Source organism: Geotrypetes seraphini, chromosome 15 (assembly GCF_902459505.1).
Source record: "Geotrypetes seraphini chromosome 15, aGeoSer1.1, whole genome shotgun sequence".
NCBI lineage: Eukaryota > Metazoa > Chordata > Amphibia > Gymnophiona > Dermophiidae > Geotrypetes > Geotrypetes seraphini.
In genome coordinates this window covers 25,565,624-25,584,084 of record NC_047098.1, presented here as the reverse complement: position 1 = coordinate 25,584,084, position 18,461 = coordinate 25,565,624, and the positions used below count along the sequence as shown (strand labels likewise).

The 18,461-nt window shown below is 42.2% G+C and overlaps 1 protein-coding gene across 4 annotated transcripts in view; it reads right to left on the bottom strand.

Annotated features, from left to right (window-relative positions):
* The window catches only part of UBE4B (ubiquitination factor E4B), a 137,310-nt gene that overhangs the window by 95,404 nt on the left and 23,445 nt on the right, over positions 1-18,461 (bottom strand). The window contains exon 2 of one of the 4 annotated variants that reach the window (XM_033921512.1): positions 12,807-12,951. The exons of the other annotated variants lie outside the window; for them this stretch is intronic. The gene's annotated coding sequence lies outside the window, so the exon portion shown is untranslated. The remainder of the gene's footprint in view (positions 1-12,806; positions 12,952-18,461) is intronic. 4 annotated transcript variants of the gene reach the window in all.

Sequence of the window (18,461 nt, the reverse complement as noted above, 5' to 3'; positions counted from 1 at the left end):
ATGACATAATACTATACCAGTCTGATCAAACCTTCAGTCTGTATGAAGACGCACAAAATTCTACAGGTCACTGCTTTGTAGGGATGGCACTGGTACTCCGATGATGTTGTCACTCTCAGTAAGGCTCAGCAGTAGCATCTCACTGAAGCCAATTTGCACAACAGTAAAGATAGGCCAAAGCTAGAGTATCAGATTCCCAAATACCACAAGGGAAAAGAACAGTTTGGTTCCAAATTCACTAGCTACCACTTTGTAAGTGCATCGTTGGCACGGGTCACTCGCAGTGAGCAGGGTCAGGTTCTGCAGTAGCGTTTCACAGCTGTTGATGGCACAACATTAATTTAAATCTTTTCTCCTCTCTTCTTCCCACCAGTGAAGAGAGATGTAATTACCTGCATCACCATCTCCTCTACCTTATTTCATTCTGAATTCTGAACATGTAAAGCCCCATAGTTTTAAAGGACAAGACATCACCCATTCAGACTTCATATTAAAGCCAGCACAGCTAAAACCGCTACATGCCTCCTGTCAGCAGGAGAGACAGGGAAGAGATTCTGGATTTCACTCATGCCTTCTTCAGTTATGCTTCAAAGCAAGTTACAGTCAGGTACAGAAGACATTTTCCTGACCCTGGGGGTAGAGGTTACGAGGCAATGGAGGATAAAGGGACTTGCCCAAGTTCACAAGGAGCCACAATGGTGGGGTAGGAAGGGAAGTTGCAACTATTATAGAAAAGCAAAAAGTTTGCTATGGGCAGGTTGAGCAGCACACTAGTTGAGATTAGAAGCACTTCCTCATCAGGGAGTACAGGGCAGTCACCCCCTCTTACCTATTTTAGAACAAGCCTGCTCCTGGGACCTAGGTTACTAAGGTTTTCTTTCATGGGTATAAAATGTATGGAATAGAGAATGGCACAAGGACAAATTTTCCTGTCCTGGCAAGTTCTTTTCCTGTCCCTGCCCCATTCCTGCAAGCTCTGTCCTCATCTGCACAAGCCTCAAACACTTTAAAATCATACGTATTTGAGACTTGTGCAGTAGAGAATGACACGGGGAAAAATTCTGTCCCCGTCACCGTCCCATCCCCGGACCACCATCCTCTGCACCACCCCGACCCCGCTGGTCCTTTCACCGCCCCGTCCCTGTCTCTGCTGTCCTCTTCACCGTCCCGTCACCGTCCCCGCTGTCTCTTTCACCGCCCCGTCACCGTCCCCGTCTTCTCCTCTCCATCTTCCCATCCCCAGCACCCTTCACGCGGTCCAGCAGCTCCCTCCCGCCGGCCAGCCGTGCATTTCCCTCTCTCCCTCCTTTTCCCTTACCTTTTCTTCTTGAAACTGGTGATTTCTATAAGGCTACGAGCTTTATTACAGCCGGACCCTTGAAGTCGCGTCGGGTTGCCTGCTAGCCGCGGGTAACAACCGCCGTGTCATTCTCTATTGTGCAGTTAAGGGAGAGCTTACAGGAATGGGCAGGGACAGAGACAGCAATAAAACTCATGGAGATGGGACAGGAAAATTGAGTTCCTGCGGGGACAGGGACAAATTTGTCCCATGTCATTCTCAGGTATGGAACATGCACAATTATGCTCTTTAAACAAAATTTTCTGATACTGCTGCTTTGAAGAGCAATATGAGGACCAGTCCAGATTTAAATATTGCTTCTCACACTGTTGCTCCTTGTGTCCTTGGGCAAGTCATTTCATCTTTCACTGCCTACAGATACAACTTACTGTAGATTGGGAGCCCTTTTGGGACCTATGAATTGCACCCAAATAATTTGTCTTAGGTTTGGATTTATTTATTTATTGGGCATTGCAAGGCCCTACCAACTGTACCCAAATACAGGACTTGCCTGGAACTCAGGACTTTAACCATATAATCCAAGCAAAAAAAGCTTTTGCTAGATAGGGGAACCTCAAACATAAAACAGTAAAATACATAACAATTTACAAACATAAAAACAAAAATGTAAGACAATACTTAAGAACATAAGAACATAAGCAGTGCCTCCGCCGGGTCAGACCACAGGTCCATCTCGCCCAGCAGTCCGCTCCTGCGGCGGCCCAAAACAGGTCAAGACCTGTCTGAATCATCAGAAGGGGCTCCCTTGCCACCTTGGTTTCCCATTTAAGTCCTGCCTTCCTATCGAAGTCCTAGCCCTCCGGTCTTGCACATGCACGACCAGGTTAGTTTATACTCATTACCTGATTTACTTCCTATACTTGTGTTACATCCCAGCTCCTCCCTCAGTATCCCACGATCCCTTTATCCCTCAGGAATCCATCCAATCCCTGTTTGAATCCTTGTACCGTATTCTGCCTGATCACTTCCTCCGGTAGCACATTCCAAGTGTCCCGACCCTTTGGGTGAAAAAAAACTTCCTTGCATTTGTTTTGAACCTGTCTCCCTTCAGTTTCTCAGAATGCCCCCTCGTATTTGCTGTCCCCTTCAGTCTGAAGAATCTGTCCCTATCCATCTTCTCTATGCCCCTCATGATCTTGAAGGTCTCTATCATATCTCCCCTGAGCCTCCTTTTCTCCAGAGAGAAGAGCCCCAGCCTATCCAGCCTCTCGGCGTATGAGCAGTGTTCCAGCCCTCTTACCAATTTCGTTGCTCTCCTTTGGACTCTCTCAAGTACCGCCATGTCCTTCTTAAGGTGCGGCGACCAATACTGAACGCAGTATTCCAGATGTGGACGCACCATCGCTCGATACAATGGCATGATGACTTCCCGTGTTCTGGTTGCTATGCCCTTCTTTATGATGCCCAGCATCCTGTTGGCTTTCTTCGAGGCTGCCGCGCACTATGCAGATGGCTTCAGTGATGCATCCACCAGCACACCCAAGTCTCTCTCGAGTCTGCTGTCTCCCAACAATACCCCCCCTAATTTGTAGCTGAACAACGGGTTCTTTTTCCCTATATGCATGACCTAATTGGTGTTTGATTAGAGACCAGTGAGTCTAACATCGATAGTGAGCAAACTAATGGAAACTCTAATCAAACACCAATTAGATAAGATCCTGGATGAAGAGAATCTACGGGATCCCCGACAACATGGATTTACTAAGGGGAGATCCTGCTAATCCAACCTGATCAGCTTCTTTGACTGGGTAACGGGGAAGCTGGATATTGGGGAGTCCCTGGACATCGTGTACCTGGACTTTAGCAAAGCATTCGATAGCGTACCACACTGCAGGTTACTGAGCAAGATGAGTTCTATAGGATTAGGTAACACATTGACGAAATGGGTTGGGAGCTGGCTTGGAGGTAGGCTCCAAAGGGTGGTGGTTGAACGGCACCCCCTCCGAAATGACGGAGGTGATTAGTGGAGTACCACAGGGCTCAGTCTTGGGCCCAATCCTATTCAACATCTTTATAAGAGACTTGGCAGAAGGGCTTCGAGGTAAAATAACATTATTCGCCGATGACGCCAAACTGAGTAATGTAGTGGGCAAATGCACAACAGACGAAGATTCAGTGCCCGACAACATGATGCACGACCTACTCCTACTGGAGCGATGGTCTAGGACATGGCAACTCAACTTCAATGCCAAAAAATGCAAAGTTATGCACCTGGGCAGCCAGAATCCATGCAAGTCTAATACCCTTAATGGCGAGATCCTAGCAAAAACGGTAGCAGAACGAGACTTGGGGGTAATCGTCAGTGAGGACATGAAGTCTGCCAATCAAGTGGAGCAGGCTTCATCCAAGGCAAGACAAATCATGGGCTGCATACGAAGGGGTTTCGTCAGTCGTAAGGCGGAAGTCATTATGCCATTGTATAGATCCATGGTGAGGCCCCACCTGGAATACTGTGTGCAATTCTGGAGGCCGCATTATCGCAAGGATGTGCTGAGACTGGAGTCGGTGCAAAGAATGGCCACCCGGATGGTCTCGGGACTCAAGGATCTACCATACGAAAAACGGCTTGACAAATTACAGCTATACTCGCTCGAGGAGCGCAGAGAGAGGGGGGACATGATCGAGACGTTCAAGTATCTTACGGGCCGCATCGAGGCGGAGGAAGATATCTTCTTTTTCAAGGGTCCCACGACAACAAGAGGGCATCCGTTGAAAATCAGGGGCGGGAAACTACGAGGTGACACCAGGAAATTCTTTTTCACTGAAAGAGTGGTTGATCGCTGAAATAGTCTTCCACTACAGGTGATTGAGGCCAGCAGCGTGCCTGATTTTAAGGCCAAATGGGATCGGCACATGGGATCTCTTCACAGGGCAAAGGTAGGGGAGGGACATTAAGGTGGGCAGACTAGATGGGCCGTGGGCCCTTATCTGCCGTCTATTTCTATGTTTCTATGTTTCTATGACCTTGCATTTGTCCACGTTGAAGCGCATTTGCCATTTGTTTGCCCAGTCTTCCAGCTTGTCCAGGTCCCTTTGTAGGTCCTCACACACCTCCCTGGTCGTAACTCTGCCGCACAGTTTGGTATCGTCTGCGAATTTTATAACCTCACACTTTGCCTCCTTTTCCAGGTCATTGATGAATATGTTAAAAATTAATTCCATCCATAAATAAACAAGCACTATATACCTCCTTAAAAAAGGATTTACTAGCATTTATCACTTCATATTTAAACCAACTTACACTCTAAAAACACATTAACCCTTTATTTGGTAATGTTGCTCAGAAGCAACATGTATTTTCTATGGCTCTTATGGGAGAACAGCATCTCTCAATGCCTGTTACTTTGCACTGTTGCTCTCATTCAACATTAAGTTACATAAAGTAGACGTTTCACCATCTGCCAATTAAAGGGTTAAAACATTACATATAAAAATCCCTTATAATAAATTTCCATCTCACCTTACTATTTTATACCCTCTTGTAAAAGTCTACTTAAATGCTTCTTGAAAAATGTTGGTCCTCACCATTTCCAACCGAGAATCAATGTCCAACTCAGGGTAGCTTATTCTATGACATGTGGCTTCTGACCCTACATCTTCTAATTTTCTGATATCAAAACTACACCTAGGGATATACAGCTTCTGCCATAAAAAAAAACATCATACCAATATCCTGTCCAAAGTAATGCCAAAACAGGACTTAAAAACTGCGAACAAGTAATGAATGACGCTATTTCAATAATGGAGTTATTTGAATATAATTAAATCTACAGTCTAAATCTAATTAAGCTCTTAATGTAGCAGGAATATTTTAGTAGAATCTAGGAGGCAGCTGCTAAGATCTCTCTTATAATGCCAATTCCATATATTAGAGCACAGTTCTTCAACCGCCGGTCCGCGGACCGGTGTCGGTCCGCAGAAAATTTCTGCAGGTCCGCGCAGGGCCGGCGAGATCAAGTCGGCAGTTAAATTTCCTGCCGACTGCGGTTCCTCCCGACTGCGGTTCCTGCTGATTAATGTTCCTCCCAGCCTCAGGCGATCAAGATAGGCTGCCAACGTCGGGGCCTTCCCTCTGTGAGTCTCGCCTGTTCGGAAACAGGAAGTTGAAACAAAATAGGCGGGACTCAGAGAGTGAAGGTCCCGACGTCGGCAGCGTGTCTTGATCGCCGCCCCTGCCGAGTTGCTGAAGAGGGCCGCGGGGAAGTTACGATTAGACCGGAGAGAGCTGCAGATTCAGGTGCAGGTGGAGGGAGATGGTCAGCGTGTGCAAACAAAATCCTGGGGAGCCTTCACTGTGGCTGTCTCCCCTCCCACCAGCTCTCCAATTTACCGGCAACTTCCTGCAGGCAGGTACCGAGAGCTGCTGGAAGGGGAGGAAGCCACTTTAGGAGGCTGGGAAGGTCTGGAAAAGGGAGAGCTGTTACTGGACTTGAAGGGAGTTAGAAGGAGAGATGCTGCTGGGAGGGGAGGAGGGAAAGGGATGGGAAGAGAGTTAATGTTGGATAGAGGGAGGAGGGAAGGGAGAAGAAGGAGAGATGCTGCTGGGAGGGGAGGAGGGAAAGGGATGGGAAGAGAGTTAATGTTGGATAGAGGGAGGAGGGAAGGGAGAAGAAGGAGAGATGCTGCTGGGAGGGGAGGAGGGAAAGGGATGGGAAGAGAGTTAATGTTGGATAGAGGGAGGAGGGAAGGGATAAGGAAAAAAAGGAATGAGGGTACGGAGAAAGAAAAAAGGAAGGAAACAGCTGGCAGGGAGATTACAGGAGGGGAAGGGGGTCAGGGTGGAATGGAGAGATCAGATGAGAGAAAGGGGGAGAGAGAGAAATGAGAAAGTAGAGAGACATTGATGCTGGAAAGGGGGTCAGCAGAGAAATAAGAGAGGGATAAAGATGCTAGATCTGGTGTAAGAGAGATAAAAACGAAGAAGGCAGTGAAGCTGGAATAAATGATGTAAAAAGGAGAGAGGAGGATGGACAAGGAAGAGGGGCATAGAAAGAAGTCAGATACATATGGAAGGAGGAGAGGGCAGACATTGGATGGAACAGGCAGATGCTGGAAGGAAAAGAGTGAAAAGAAGATGAAAGCAGAAACCAGAGACAACAAAAGGTAGAAAAAAATAATTTTATTTCTATTTTGTCATTAGAATATATCAGATTTGAATTATATATCCTGCTAGAGACATAATTGGGGACTGCAGTATTCTGTTAGCATGATATTTCTATGTAGCATTCTATAATAACTTGGCTTGTTCAGTTTTCTTGATAGTAGAAGGGATATATGTGAAGGGGAGGGGAGACAGGGGTTTTGTTGGTCCGTGCTCTGTATATTTGTATTTATAAAATCACAATTGTTCAGAATATTGTTTCTTTTTATACTTTAGTAAAATACGTTCAATATAAAATCATAATTGCGGCTTGTGCAGATGGGATCAGATGGTTTGCGGGGACCGAGCTCGCGGAGATGGGGCGTAAACGGGGTTTTTAAATTTTAGTCCTAGTAGTTTGCCGGTCCACAAAATAATTCTTTTATTTCTGCCGGTCCACGGGTGTAAAAAGGTTGAAGAACACTGTATTAAAGCTTCTTAAGGCCTGATTTGCTAAAAGCGTTTTTGCATTCTTTGTTGGGAAAAGAATGTTTAATAAAATCAAACCCTTAATGTGCCACTGCAGAAACCAGTAGTCTCACCTCCAGTAGTCTTATCCTCACCCCCAAGCCCCACCGCTATCAGCAGCATGCCAGTGACCCTCAATAGCTGCATAGGAAGAGATTGTCTTTGCACTTCTAGTAAATCCACAGCCCAGATCTTCACCACTCTATTACTTCCAACACCCTGGCCTCATCCAGACTCCCAACCCCTTTGCTCCTATTTATTTATTTTGGCCCTCTTTTACTAAACCGTGGTAGAGGTTTCTACCACAGCCCAGGGCACTAAATGCTCATGCGCTGTTCTGATGCTCATAGGACTTCTAATGAGCGTCGGAGCATTTAGTGTTCCAGGCACTACAGCTTAGTTAAAAAAAAAAAAAAGGGGGAGGGAGTTAGTTAACCCAGGTTTTTGACCAAACAGCCTGCCTTTTACCTTTTTTCGCATTGTGGAACAATTCCTTTCCAACTGAATCTCAAATTTGTAATTAATTCCATAAGCATGGACCCTGGACCACAAAAGATTGATCACCTGCAATCCCAATCGCCCTGGCACCCCATCAGCCAAACAGATGACTTGATATACCTTCCACTTCCTTCTGTGCCAACATTGCCACAGAAACAAGTGCTCAATCTACTCTCGTGCACCAGAATTCCTGTACCATGTGATGTAAACCAAATTAAGCCACCTTTTCTTAACAAACCATATCATATAGTTTCTTATATCCCACAATTTTCTACAAGGAATCATTGTGGCTTACAATTAGTTGTGATCAGTTACTACATTTGCAAGCAGATTCTAAATAAGAGGTTGGGTAGAGATCAGTCATTATGAGAAGAGGTAAGCCTTTAACGCTCTTCTGAAGCTGTAATAGGGGGGAGCTTGACGTAAGCATAGGGGTAGGCTGTTCCACACTCTGGGTCCCAGGGATTTTTTCCATTTAACATGTTGAGGGGAGGGGAGGGGGCCATCTTACGGTGCTGCCTTTTTCTTGCGTTGTGGAAGGAACGAGGAATCTTGATGTCTAATACAAGTCTGTTAGAATTATCTCCATAGATCACTTTATAGACCATGCATGTAATCTTGAAATTAATTCTGGTTTTTATTGACAGCCAGTGCAGTTTTCCAAACAGTAAGCTGGTCCTTTTGAATTTGCCTACTCCAAAAATTTATCTGACCACGGTATTCTGAAGTAATTGTAATCTCTTTTGTTCCTTTTCAGTGATGCCATAGTACAAAGAGTTACAGTAATCCAGGTATGATATCAAGACGGTCCTAAAGTTAGCCTGGCTCAGAAGGGATTGTTCTTAGTTACCTTAGCCTGAATAATTTTTTTTTGACCAGGGAGTTGGTTTGATCTGCAAAGGAGAGTTGGGGGTCGATGATAATGCCTAGTATTTTTTAGGTATTTTCTATTTTGGGAATTTCACCAATGGACAGTACCAAATCAGTGCATGGCGGCAATTCAGTCTCCAAACTATAGCGCTTTGCTCTTCTGTTTATTAAGTTTAAGGAAGTTCTTTTGTATCCACGTGCTTAAGTCCTTTATCATCTTCACCAGGTGTTGAAGAGTAGTCTCAAAAGTGTCACTTGTTACCCAAAGTAGGAAAATAACATCTGCGTAAGAAAATGTGTAGATTGGGGGGGGGGAAAAGGAGAAAAATATTTTTCCAAGGTTTTTTTTTTTTTTTTTTAATTTATTTATTATTTTCAACTTAAATTTCAAGTATTACACTTGTACAGAAAGCAAGAATAGAGTAGATATCAAATACAATAGTTATATAATTCCTAATAAACAAATATACTATTTATGCTCAAGTCCACAAATTAAGATCCAAGAATTAAATTGGCGAAATTATCAAGAAAGAAAATTATAATATTAAGAAACTGAGAGCCATAGCACTGAGAGGGGGGTCACAATATCCCAAATATAGGGCTCAAAGATTGTTAACATTCAGACGAGACATAGCCACGAAATTTGTCAATTGTGATGGTTCAAAAAACACATATTTATGAGTACGGTAATATACAATACATTTACACGGATGTCTCAAATAAAAAGTTGCCCCCAAAGATAAAACCCCAGGTTTCAAAAGAAGAAATTCACGGCGGCGCCTTTACGTCTCCCGTGCCAAATCTGGGAACATTTGTATTTTATAACCAAGGACGCTTTTTTGTCTATTTTTAAAGAAAAGTTTTAACAACCATGTTTTATCAATTGGCAATGCTAAAGTAATAATCATAGTGGCTGGTGATGCTAAATCCTTCTCAGATGTTTCTAAGATCAGTGATATATTTAAGGGTTCTTGATCTGAAGATTTTTCTTTTGGTTGTTGATTTTGTTCCTTATCCGGCAAATAATAAACCCATGAAAATGGTGGTAATGAATCTTCGGGTATCTCTAAATTCTCTACTAGATATCTCTTAAGCATATCTCTAGGTGTTACTAACTCAAGTCTTGGAAAGTTAATTAACCTTAAATTATTACTGCGTGAATTGTTCTCAAGCATTTCAGTCTTCTTCCTTAGGTTAATATTGTCTTTAACTAAAGCCTCTTGAATTTGTTTCAATGATACAATTTCTTTTTCTATTTTTTGAATAGATGAGTTAGAAGTATTCGTTTCTTCTCTTAAATTCTTCAATTCCTTATCATGTCCCTTAATTTTCCCTTCAATTTGTTGAAGTGTAGGAGTAATATTTTTTACAAAACCAGCCATTAAGTCCCAAATAGAGTCTAAGGTCACTTCTGCAGGTTTAGTCAGTTCAATTGAAGTTTGTGTAAATGTAGAGAGCTCACCATCCTGAAGTCCTTCGAGTGGTGTCTTCAGTCCTTCCCCCTCACATTGAGATGGTATTCCCCCAGATACCTCCATGGGGACCCTGGAAAGGTGGGCCCCAACCTCCAAACTCTCCAGTGAGTCTTTCCTTGCCTCTGGAGAGGAGAAAACCAATGAATCCGGGGTTTCCCCGCCCCTGGGAGAGCTGGTCGTCTGGGGTTGCGGGGGCAGTGCCCTAATGTCGGGGCTCAGTGTGGTGTCGGGCCCAGGAGTATCCACAATGGGTTCGCCTCCCTGTGTTCTCTGCGGGCCGCCCTCCGACGTCGCTGCGACCTCCTGCATGCGCCACAGGAGTTCTTGTATATTGCCGAGACCCGGGGCTCCAGGTCGCCGCGAGGCAGAAGCGGCACTCCGGCCCCGTCTCTTAGGCATCGCGGTAAGTAATTACCGTTTGAAAGGTTGAAAAGCACAATCCTGGGACACGCAGCTTAGCGCATCCTGCCTCTGATCGCCATCTTGGATCGAGTCCTGCCAAGGTTCTTAAATAGAAGTTAAACAGGGAGGAAGACAGTGGAGGAGAAGAGTGTGGCATAGTAGTTAGAGCTAAAGCCTCAGCACCCTGAGGTTGTGGGTTCAAACCCTATGCTGCTCCTTATGACCCTGGGCAAGTCACCTAATCCTCCACTGTCCCAGGTGCATTTGATAAGACTGTAAGCCTGCCAGGAAAGATAGGGAAAAATGCTAAAATACCTGATTGTAAACCGCTTAATACACCTTGTCCAAGCAGTATATCAAATCCCAATCCTTTTCCTTTTGTGGCACCCCACAGCCAGTTCTTGGGGATCTCTTATTCCCTATTCTAACCTCATAGGTCTTATTTCCTAAAAATTCTGCAAAAAATTTCAGGATCGATTCCTGTATGCCTAATTCATTCAACTTTTGTAGGAGTAGAGCGTAGTCCACCGCATCAAAGGCAGCTGAGATATCAAACTATACCACTGCAGAAACCCGTGCAACCAGGTTTGGGGCTTTTTTTTTTTTTTTTACTTATGGGAAAGAAGCCCTTGATCTAATGATGTCCTAAGCCTTAACAGGTGGAGATGGTGGGGAAGGGACCTGAGAGAGCCCAGGTGTTGCCTCCAAAGTTGGCGCCGTTCAGCTCAACTGAAGCCGAAGCAACAGGAGGAAATCACCATCATTCCCAGGAAACAGGAAAAAAAAGCTGAAGCCAGTAGTCCAGAAGAATAGCTGCCATCCGACCTGCTGGAGATAGAGCATACTAACTAGCCAGGAGGGACAACATCCAAGATATACACCGGCAAATCGGTTCTCTATCTCCACCTGCTGTAGATGTGTGCTATCCCACTGGTCTCTGGATTCATCTGCTGCCGGTGCTAAGGAAGCTATTTTTGCTACAGTTGTGACTAGTTGGTATTATTTTATTTCCCTTTTTCAGGTGATGTAGTGCTCTTGGGTTGGTTACTACCTCCAGAATCTTTCAAGCTTTCTTTCTTTAGTTCTGAAGGCCAATAGTGAGTCTGAAAACCAAGGATTATTTTTCAGTTTTGATTTTATACATCTGGCTGGAGCAACCTCATCTAAGACGGATATTGTGGTTAATGCTCTATCAACATCTTCCCCTATGGGTTCTAAGTGGTTAATGATTTTGCTCCAGAATTTGTCTGCTGGGATCTTGCCTCGCCTAACCTTGGTTACTTTCTGTTAAAGATGCCGATATGTGTATTTTTGGTAATGGTCTGACCAGATTACTGGTTCCCAGTGACGTGGTCTATCAAGAGGACACTTGAGTTCTTAGATAGACCGGCTATGAAGACTAGACAGTGGCCACCATTAAGAGTAGGATTGCATGGTAAAGTAGTAAAGTTGAATTGAGGTGTACATTGAGCATTTGTTTCTTCCATGGTGGCAGCGGACAATCAGGGACACAAAATTCTGGATTTCAATGTTCAAATTTTGTTTTTGCAATTTAATTTTATGATACAGGCTTTACTACCCTAATGGGCTACAGAGAATTTAACTTGACAAGCTCAACACCACACATGATATATCCTCAGCTTTATTGAGAAACTACTGCACATCAAGCCAAACCTGCTAACACAGCAATCTAACTTCCTTGATATTACCACCACTCTTCCTCTTCAAAGAGGCTTCTTCTACCCTTTAACCCATGTCTATATAACCTGCTCCAAAATCCAACCCCCCAGCTACCATATGAACATTTCTACACAAAGAAAACCTTAATTACAATATAACAAAAAAATTAATAAAAATTAAACAATATTAAAGTTTTCTGCAGTATGTCTTATTCAAACTCACCAACATCCATTCTCTAAACTCAGTGTATATCCAATGTGTTTATTCAGCAGCAAATCTATGTGTGAATGAGTTACATACTCAAACAAGTGAATCTTACCCCCAGAGTACAAAGTTAATTTGCTGAAGCACGTCATTTCTCTCCCCTTAAAATAAGCCATATCAATTGTGGAGGTTGCCAAATCAGATTCCATCTCCATGCAAGCACCACCCTTGCTACAAGTAACAAGTCAGCAATTAATTTACTATGTCTACCTCTCAAATGACCTTTTTCCCCACTCAACTAGGAAGCATAGCAAGGAGCTAAAATCCACAATTTTCCCCCATTTCCAACCATGTCCTGTACTAAATATTCTGTCAGAACATCTCAAAATTTACCACTTTCACACCATACATGAAAAAATGTACCCACCTTCCCACAACCTTCACAACACAAAGACCTGGGACTTCCTCCAGCCATTTTAATGCATTCTGTGCACTATTTGTATCTGCATTTGCCTCTACGCAGTAGTCAAGGAGCACCACACTATGCATCTGCCTACAAGAACTTTCCCCCAGAGGCAACTCTAACCATTTATTCCATCTCTCTGCATGGGGAGTTAAAACCTTAGGAAATTTCCTCCGACATCTATATAACTAGTGATTTTGTGCCATCCAAAGATCTGGTAAATTCCCAATAACTAAGATGAAATACCTAAGTTGGAAGTACCGAAAAAAAGGGAGCCTCCGTCCAAGCTTTATCTGCAACTCCTGCATGGTAATACAGCAACCCCTCCGAAGCAGACAGGCAAACTTCTCCACGCCAACCCCTTTCAGATCTTGACAAAGAGGGTGAAATTCTGTTGCAGAAAAGGGAAGAAAGTCAGCAATCTTCAACACTGGAGACTAAGTCCCCAATGAATGATGAACTAGATTTTTGCATTAACTTCCAAATCACTCTTATTGGTATTAATAAAGGTAATATGATACTTCAATTTCACACCCTACGCTTTCAACGTTCTTTGGGGCCATCCACTCAAAAACTAAGTAGGGGGAGCGCACCTTCCTTTCTATTTGTACCCACTGGGCTCCTACAAGTCTACCTTAATATTAACAAACCCTCAACACAGCAGTTTGATTGTATCAAATTTACCAGTAAATATCTTACAGCACCCTGCTTTTCTGACAGAAGAGCCTCCTCCCACTAAGATGTACTTTCTTCCCCTCACTCACTCAAATGAAACCTTTAAAAGATTTTTCCCCATTTCCAAAACTACTTAGCAGGAATTTGTTTGGGTAGTTGTTAAAAGAGAAATGAAATTTTCAGTAGCACTGTCACCTTATCTTTATTTCCATGATCCTACCCATCCAGAGAGGGATTTCTTAACTAATCTTCTGCATTAAGAAGTCTACAGTTTTAAATGAAATGATTATGTGGCATTACAGGAAACCTTAACCTCAAAATATCATAGGTACCTGTTTGCCCATCTAAATGTAAAGTCTGGTGGCATCTCTTATCTGCAAGACCCACAGCCATTGCCTCAGTCTTTCCCAGATCGAAACTAGAGTTCTCTGAAAACACTCCTTCTTTCTAACAAGTAGCAGACTACCTTGACAGGATCCTTCATAAAGATAAAGTGTCATCTTCATATAAAAATTTTTTATAGGTTCCTTTGAGCTGAATTTTACCACTTAAACACTGTCATTTTGCTTCACCCTTCCCTAACCAATGCAAACAGCGTGGGGTACAATTCCCCAGTTTGATACAAATTGTTCAAGCATACACCCATTGATCAACATTTTCACCTGACTTCCAATATAGTGCCCCAATCCACTAAATAAAAATTCTCCCCAAATTAACGATTCAACATTGTAAACAGAAACTACTATCTTTATTTGAAAGCCTTTTTGCATCTAAAGCTACATAAAGGGACGACTCCTTTTTCCTGCTCAAAACTTTAAATAAATTCACTGCCTGTCTCAAATTATCTGACTTTTGCCTGCCCATGACAACTCCTGCTGATCTGGGTATATGATCTTAGGCAACAATGCTTCAACTGGACATTCAAAAACCTTTACAAAAAAATCTTAGTATCACATTTAAGCAAGGCAATAGGTATTATACACTCTTCTGCTGTTTTCCCTCACTGTGAAATCAACACAATATTAGTTTAGTACCTAGAGCATGGGAAACGAGATCTCTCCAATGCAATATTAAATACACTGGTCAACACTAGAGGGGGTAATAATATTCAACATGGAAGCCATCCTCCCTGTGGACTTCAGTAAGCTTTTAATGGACAACTCCAATTCCCCTACTGCTAAATGGACATTTTATATATTTATTTACTTTAAAAAATTATAGTTTGCTTATAACAAAGCAGATTACAAAAGTACATACAAAATTATAAAACAGATAATACAAAACAAATCAGTACTAAACAAGATAAAACAAACAAAAAAAAATCACTGCTTGTTCACTTTCATCAAATATAACTCAAATTCTTAAAATGCCTCTACAAAGAAGTTTTCAATAATTTTCTAAAACTCTGTATACTCTTATTCATGCTCAGCTGTCCAACCATGTTATTCCATAATTTCACTCCTGCTACCAAAATAGCCATAGCCCTTGTACTAGCATGTTACTTTCTGTAACCCATCCACAGAAAGACACATTATATTTACCGATCACAAAGACTGACATGGTTGGTGCAGTGTTACTACCTGAGACAAATACCATGGTCCTCTTCCTCTATTTTAGAAATATTAGTTGAGGTCAAATAGGTAGACGTATTCCACAAGTCCACTAAGCCCTCTGAGCTATATAGCTCTTTATGGAATCTTCTCAGTTACTTACATATTTCTGGATTACAACATAATCATAAAGGATGGCAGGAGGATATCTCCTTCACAATTATGGAGCTTCTCCTTTTCCTCCGCTACCAAGCCAACAGTTTCTTGGCCCCACTAATACATTCTGAGAAATTGCATTTCGTAAGCCTGAGCAAGAAAGCTGTCTTCTTCACCTCCATCAACTCTCAGCACCAATTAATAAAAATCTCATTTAAAAAAAAGAAGATATGCAGCAGCAGTGATCCTCAGTGCTGAGGAAGAGAAGTGGTCTTGCTGCTTTCTTCTATAATAATAATAATAATAATAACTTTATTCTTATATCCCGCCTGTAATCTTGCGACTTCTAGGCGGTTTACAATAAACTAAACTGTAAATACAATCAAGAGAAGTTTTACATACAGCGAATTAGAGAGTATAGCGGTTTACAATAAAGAAACTGTAAATACAATCAAGAGAAGTTTTTCATACAGCGAATTAGAGAGTATAGCGGAGACTTGAAAACATGTGGAGCAGTGCTTCAGACCCACTTCCTGCAAGTCTGGATCTAATAAGAATGTTATGTAGATGAGGTTGCGAGTATTACCATGTTTTTCAAGCTTTCACAGCAGTGCTTCATGGGACTGAATCAGGCAGGTCACTTTCCTTTTCCTTTGGGGCAGGGTTGGTTAGCAGGCAACTGAACTGTATGCTGTGCCTTGGTGCGCTTTCCTTGGCTGTGGCAGCTATTTTCCTTCCCCCACTTGTGAATTGGGTTCAGCTCTGATCTTTATCAAGGGGAGGTATGACCTCTCTTCGATGCGTTTCCCTGCAGGGATCTCTGGGAGGTTGTTGGCATTTCTTGCTTGGTGGTTTGTCTGGAGGGGTGGGGGGAATACATTGCTCCCTATACAGAGGCATCATTACCTCCTTTTTCCTGACAACCATTCCTGTCTCTAAGTACCCAAGCATCCTTCCAGCATTTGCCATCACCTTTTCTACCTGTTTCACCATCATATGATCATCATATATAAATACCCTCAAGCCCTGCTCTTCTTTCATGAACATAAAAACTTCCACTGTCACTGTACACCTTCCTCACCATCCAGTCTGCCGATCCCACAACATCTGCTATCTCCTCCTCTCCCTAAGAGATCCCATGTCTGCCCCATGCTATCCTATGCATGACTCTGCATTTTTTTAGATTTGGGTCATTCCATGTCAAGTGGTCTAGGCCTCTCCACCTGACCATCTCAGAAGTTGATGAAAATTTTAGTGGAAGTACAATAGGACATACAATACGTGCAAAGTCTTAAAGCTGGATCTCAACTTCTTCCAAAGTTAGGGGTCTCATTATTGGGGCCATTTTTTTCATTCCATGGAAGATAGTGCCAAAATGTCAACTTTGGGTTCAGGTTGTGGAAAGGATAGTTGCTAGACCAAACTAAGAGTCATATTTCTAGTATAACTGTTTGTGATGAATCTAAATATAACACTCAATCATTGGTGCATTCTTTGATGTATCACTGGGGGATCACAAAGATGATGAAAAAGCTTGTCATGGAATGTATAGGCAAATATTTGATACAACATAGCTCCTGAATAGAAAGCACAATAGGGCTCAAGATTTTAGGAACTGAACGAGATACTGTCCCAGTAGCTTCGTTTGTTAAGGAGGCTGAGAGATTATCTTACAATGAATAATTTTTGCACTGTGATCAGTATATTATTGACTCCGGTGTTTGAATACTGTAATTCACTTTATCTTGGATTGCCCAAGTATGTGATTCATGCTTTACGACTTGTACAAAATTCTGCCGCACAGATCATTGTATGAGCCTCTAAATATGATCATAACACCTATTTTGCATAATTTACATAGGTTGCCCATTGCTTCGCATATTGAGTTTAAGACATTATGTCTGATCTTTAAAGTACTGAATGATAAGAGTCCAGTTGTTTTGAGCTCACTATTTCATTTTTACCAGCCAAAGTGAGCTTTGCATTCTGTGAATCAGATGCGGCTTGAAATTCCATCTGTGAACTTGGTGAGACTAGCAAGAATTCAGCAGTCCATGGTGATGGTGCAAGGTGTGCTGCTATAGCATTCTTTATCCATTGAGATCAAGCAGGCTTCTAGTGTGCTGCAATTTAGAAAAGGTGTAAAGACAATGTTACTTGAGAGAGCGTACCCATAGATATTTTAATTTCAGTATGATTTTTTTTTTATGTAACTGTCTGTTGTAATTTTATTGTTTCTGTTTCTACTGTACCCCACACAGAACTCTGGGATGCTGCCAGTTATAAATTTTTTAACAAACAAATTTTTAGGCACACAGCGCTTTTCTTTTCTGAGATAAATCTTTATTAAGATTAATGAAAAAAATGTATGCAAATTTTAGCTATATTTAATGTCATATCACAACTGTACATCCTCCTACAATGCCTTGAATTTGTTGTCAATAATGAACAACACAGTTCATGAATAGCTGTATTGCCTTCCTGTTGAGTTTGTCATTGGATCTTCAAGAACAGTAAAAATATGTTCCTCTGACACCAACACAGTATCTTTTTTAAATGAGCCCATAAAAGGATCGAGCAAGGCCTTGTGGATACAAAAAGTTAATTAAGGCATCATTGTATTCTGAGATTTCAAAGATATTTCTAATCCACCAATCGTTGTCATACATGTAAGCAACATATTGGCCAGGCTGCAGGTTGACAAGTTGAGGAGTGTGTGGCACAGTGATTGGAGTTACAGCCTCAGCACCCTGGAGTTGTGGGTTCAAACCCTGCACTGCTCTTTGTGACCCTGAGCAAGTCACTCCACAGCCCCAGAGGTACGTTATATAGATTATGAGTCCAACAGGATAGATAGGGAAAATGCTTGAGTACCAACCTGATTGTAAAACTGCTTAGATAACCTCGATAAGCGATATATAGACACCTAATAAACTTGAAACAATGAAGGAGGATTATCAGCTTTAGTGACATCAGCAATGAAAAATGTTTCATCTCCTGATACTCTGCTGACACAAATTTTGATTTCATCAATTGGCTTAAACTGGTGATTTTTCCCGAGTTCCAGCTACTGTATGGCCATTTTCAAACCTGAACTCCTGAATAGGTCTTAATTTCTCAACATCTTCCTTAAGGATGACTAAGAAATTTGACCCCAGTAATATTTTCTTCACAAATCAAATTAAGATCAGATTTTCCAGAGGCCACTGCAAGCTGTCATGTGCAGCAAGTCATTTCATAGTTCCTCCAATACTATCACATGGTGATTTTCCATAGCTAGTGCCAAAATAAATTCCATTCAGCAGAAATTCCAAAGCCTTTGGAATGGCAGAAAAGATTAACAACATTTTTTGTAAATTTTGTATTGTGCTGCAAGATCTATCGCATTTTGTATTCCCGGATTGTTGGTTCATAAAGCTTTCAAAAAGGCATGAACCGCAACAGTGTCATACTGTAAGCAGTCACTAATTATGCAGAGACTCAAATTCTGAAGTCCTGAGCCAGAATTTAAGTATAAAGA